We start from the raw sequence: 5,093 nt of genomic DNA on the forward strand, positions 1-5,093 counted from the left end.
CCTTTCTGGCCTTAGGTACAGACCACACAACTTCAGGTCTCCTTCACCACCATCATGTTTTATTTTGTGGTTCCAGCAGGCTTCTGCCTGTGGTGCTATTTACATGTATTTACTGCATCTACTGTTAGGGTTGCCAACTTTCTGACTGCAGAAAACCAAACACCCTTTCCCCTTCCCTGAGGCCCCGCCCCTTATCCAAGGCTCCGCCCCCACTCACTTCATGCCCCTCCCTCCGTCGCTCGCTTTCTCCCACCCTCGCTCACTTTCACCTGATGGCCTAGGGGGTTGGGGTGTGGGAGGGAGTGAGAGCTCCGGCTGCGGGTGCGAGCTCTGGGATGGGGCTGGGGATGAGGGGTTTGGGGTGTGGGAGGGGGCTCAGGGCTGGGGCAAGGAGTTGGGATGTGTGGGAATAAGGGCTCCGGCTGGGGGTGTGGACTCTGGGTTGGGGCCAGGGATGAGGGTTTCGGGTTCAGGAGAGGGCTCTGGGCTGGGGGGTGGAGCTGAGGGATTCGGAGTGTGGGAGGGGACTCCAGGCTGGGGCAAGGGGTTGGGGTGCGGGAAGGGGTTTGGGGTGAAGGCTCTGGGCGACACTTACCTCAGGCGGCTCCTGGAAGTGGCCAGCATATCCCTCTGGCTCCTAGGGGGAGTGGCGGCCAGGGGGCTCTGCGTGCTGCCCTTGTCCGCAGGCACCACCCCCACAGCTCTTATTGGCCAGGGTTCCCTCACCCCTCTCGCACCCAAACTCCCTCCCAGAGCCTTAGGCAGGTGTGTGTGTGTGGTGGGGGTGGGACTTGGACCTGTTCTGGACACCATCAAAAATTATACAAACCTGCCGCCCCTGAGAAGCTGGGGTACAACAGGAATGAGAAATGCCAGGTGAAGGAGAAAGGATTGCAGGAGTCCTACTAAAGGGCAAAGGAGGCCAACAGATCATTTGGTGCTGCCCCCGTATACCTGCTGCTACTATGCAGAACTTCATGCAACGCAGTGGGGAGCCCAGCACCACCCCACGAGTGACAGTGGACACCCCATGACATCTGAAGGAAGGCATCCCACAACTATACAATGATGAAGAGGAGGGGGATACAGAGCCCAGGGACAGCCAGGAGCTCTTCTGAATCCAGCCAACCCTGAGCCAGCTGAACCCAAGAATGGAACCCACCAGAAAGGGGAAGGGAATTCTGGTAAGTGTAACTTACTGCCCCCATTAATGTACGCCTCTTCTGTTAACTTTCTTCATGGCCCCCAAAACTCCCCCCTTTTCCCTCTTAAAATGGCATTTGACCATGTGAGGACAGGAACAAAGGAATTGCCTTTTAAAGTTTCAGTTTATTTTAAGAGCAGGCACTGCCAGTATTAGACAAATGAGCAGAAAGAGTACTGTAAGAGCCAAAAAGCATTCCCAAATATTCGTATTTTGTGCAGGCAAAAAAAATTAGTAAAATAAAAGCAATGCAAATTCAATTCCAAACAACAACTGTCATGCTGTCTGGAATGGCTCACCTCAGGGCAGACTGTCAAAAACAGGGTAGACAACAAAAAACGGTGGTGTGTTCTATAATTAGATTTCACCAAACCAGTAACAAATGAACTCCTGGATCACTGTAGCAATCTTACCATGGAGTCAAACAGTCCCCTTAGACTCTCCAGTCTATCCTGACACCCAGACAAAATGGACTTAGTGATAAATGGTCACTTAAACCAAAAAGCACACAATATTCAGGTTGCTCTCTGTCCCAAGACCAATAATTTACCCCCAAATCAATTGGTACCCTAGATCTTACACCGGGGTCGGCAACCTTTCAGAAGTGGTGTGTCGAGTCTTCATTTATTCACTCTAATTTAAGGTTTCATGTGCCAGTAATACATTTTAAAGTTTTTAGAAGGTCTCTTTCTCTAAGTCTATAATATATAATTAACTATTGTTGTATGTAAAGTAAATAAGGTTTTTAAAATGTTTAAGAAGCTTCATTTAAAATTAAATTAAAATGCACAGCCCCCCGGACCGGTGGCCAGGACCCAGGCAGTGGGAGTGCCACTGAAAATCAGCTCGCGTGCCGCCTTTGGCGCACGTGCCATAGGTTGCCTACCCCTGTCTTACACCAAAGACAATTCCTGTAGCCAATCCTGTAGTAAACTATCTAAAGGTTTATTAACTAGGCAAAATAAATAAGAGAATTATTTACAGATTAAAGCAAGCAAACATATACACACAAATGAGTTATCATCTAAATCCTAAGAGTGACAGAATTGTAGTGGTCTGTCAATTCAAAGTGTCTTTCAGGGCAGACCAGGAGGTAACTCCTGGGGATCTCTGGCTTCAGTCTGGTTTCTCTGGCCTTGTGTTCAAAGAGCAAAAGAGATGGAAAATTTTCCTGTGACTGTTTTATTTCCTTCATTCAGCTTCCAAGTCCATAGGATGAGCTTCCTTGCACCTAGCATTTCCAAGGTGCGATAGGGCCATTAATTAGTCCTTTGTATTGCGATGTTCCGTGATGGCCCATCTGATTTTGATAATCCTTCTGGATGGGGGGAGGGTGGGAACAATTCCTGTGCCTGGGTTCACAAGTTCAGAGCAAACATTTCCAAAGTTATAAAGCAAAACGTATATATTTTCTTATCGCATGGAATATAGACATTACAAGTGAGATTAATGCACACAGCAATTCTATAAACATTTCATAGAGTCTGAACACTAAATACATTCGTATAAGGCTAATACCTATTTTGAGCAAAACTAACAGGTCTGGTCTCCAGCTATGAGTCTGTCAATTCTTAGCTAATGCCTGCAGCCTGGACAAGAGTTGGCATCTGGCCTTCCAGTGTCACAACAACATACAGGCAAACCAGGACCCAAGCATCTAAATTAAATACATGGAAAAGATACAAAAATGCGTTCAAGCGCTCTGGCAACTGGGCACTCACACTGCATAATTGTGCAGGAAGAGCATTGTAAATTTACTGGCAGCATGTTTTCCACTCAAACACACTATTTTTGTTTCTGAGGCCACAAGTCCAAGTCCAAACCAAATTGCTTGCAGACCATGCTTTGATTCAGGAGAAAGGAGAACAGTATACTGCTGGCTCATAAAGCTATCCAGCGAGCACAACTCTTCTCCGCTTGCAAAGATTCTGGTTTATCTTAGCCCGGACCTCCCTTTCGTCCTCTGGCACAATTTCAGTGACATTATCAAGCAAGCACTGTTTGATCTTTGCACATTTCCAGGAATAGCTGCCTTGTTTCTCCTGCTGTGATAAAACAACTTCCAATGCCACTCTGCAGTGAGTCCTGAGGGCACCATTACTGTGAAGAAGTCAGGAGCATATGGCCTGGGTGACCTTGAGCCATCTCAAGCAGAGACAAGTCTGTGCCTGCTGATAGTGGGTGGGGAGGGAGTGAGGGCTGGAGGCTTCAGCAGTGTTACTGAGCATGCTCAGTCCATGTGTGAATGCTCACTACAGGCCAAGCAGCAAACCGGGGAAGGGGGAGATGTGACCCTGCATTGCCCTCCAGGCATCACCTGTGATCTCAAGCATCTGCCTTCTCTGGGCCTTTGATAGATTGCCTCAGGAACGATAGATCTACCTTGATCACCACTGCTTGTAATAATTTTAGCAGTGTTCACTATATCCCTTGTTACATGGGCTCCTCGATGCTATTCAACCCTGCCAGCCCCCATAGCTACCAGGTTTGAAAATTGTCCCCATAGACTCACTGTGCTGTGTGCTGACAGATGGCCCAGAAGCAAGCATTTGTGAGTCTGCCTCTGTTCATAATTTTTATATAGAGCTATATGGGAAAAAATGTAGTGAGTTGTGACATGCCTTTTTATGTCTGCAGGGCCCTTAAATCTGTCTGTGTGTTTTTCAGTGGCCTCAGTTGGGGTATCCACACTCCTCCACACTTGCTAAAAGACTGACCTGGATACAGATGAATAAGAAACAAACAAGGGAAAATACATTCTCTGCAACGTTGCCCCTTCCACTCAATACAGCTAGAAAATAAGGAGAACTCTTATGGCTACACCTACACTGACCTGTAAATTATCCCTCTGCATTTTGCACTTTTTCAGTGTTTTTAATCTTTATTTAATAGTGTGTTCGTTGTTTATTACTGCACACTAAAGTGTGAAAAACATTGTGACATGCTGTATTTCAAAATAGCACCGCCATATTCAGCACTAATATGATTATGATATGTTTTGTACAAAGTATGCCTTGTGAGGCATCATTTAAAAAGTCTTGATCTGTTGAACATTAATAATCTGTTGAATTGTATGTGCTGTCATTGTATGTGAAGTTATGAAGTATTGCTACATGTTTGCTACTGAAATATACAGTAAGTGGGAAACGGCTTCAGCTGGTCTTTCAATGGCAACAAAGGACCAACTGACAAGATAGATTTATATCAGCTAGACATGTGTTGATGGCCCATCAAGAAGACTACTCACAGAGGGCACATACACAATTGAGGCTACCTAACCCCCAGGTCACAGCAATGAGGGTTGATGGCATCATCACTTGGCCTCTCTCCTCCCCCATCTCAACACCTGGAAGATCATCTGGAAGACACAGACTTTGAATTTGGGAGATTGGTCCTAGGCTGAAAGGGAATTCAGCCTCTATATTAAGAACTGTAACCTGCTTGGAACATCCATTGGGGTGAGAAAAGCAGTTTGATTCAAATCTTGCTTAGTCTGTTAAAGTTAGAATTTAGACTAAAGGTCTATTTTTTATTTCTTATGTAACCGATTTTGACCTCTGTGACTAACACTTATAAATCGATCTTTCTGTAGTTAATAAACTTACTTTAATGGTTTAGCCTTACCAGTGAGTTTGTCTAAAGTGCTTGTGGAATCTGCTCAGATTACAAAGGCTAGTGCATGTCCACTTTCGGGTGACGAAGTGGTGATCTAATTAATGAGCTTTCACTGTTCAAGAGAAGGTCTTGAGCATTTCTGGCGTGCAAGGCTGGGGATGGGGAGATTTGCTGGTGTTTATCTCTGTATAATCAATGAGTGTCTTATAGAGCTGTAGTAGGGCAGACTGCCCCACTCCCTGAGAGTGTGGGCTGCAGCAGGTCAGTGCGCCTG

The 5,093-nt window shown here is 46.0% G+C and overlaps 1 long non-coding RNA gene across 1 annotated transcript; it reads left to right on the forward strand.

The window, feature by feature from the left end:
* The first annotated feature begins 591 nt into the window (after nt 1–591).
* LOC128838230 (uncharacterized) lies at nt 592–4,827 on the forward strand. The gene is made up of 2 exons (XR_008445129.1): nt 592–1,184; nt 3,872–4,827. It is a non-coding gene; the product is annotated as an uncharacterized LOC128838230 (long non-coding RNA).
* The last annotated feature ends 266 nt before the right edge of the window (nt 4,828–5,093 follow it).

This window comes from Malaclemys terrapin, chromosome 5 (genome assembly GCF_027887155.1).
Source record: "Malaclemys terrapin pileata isolate rMalTer1 chromosome 5, rMalTer1.hap1, whole genome shotgun sequence".
Taxonomy (NCBI): domain Eukaryota; kingdom Metazoa; phylum Chordata; order Testudines; family Emydidae; genus Malaclemys; species Malaclemys terrapin.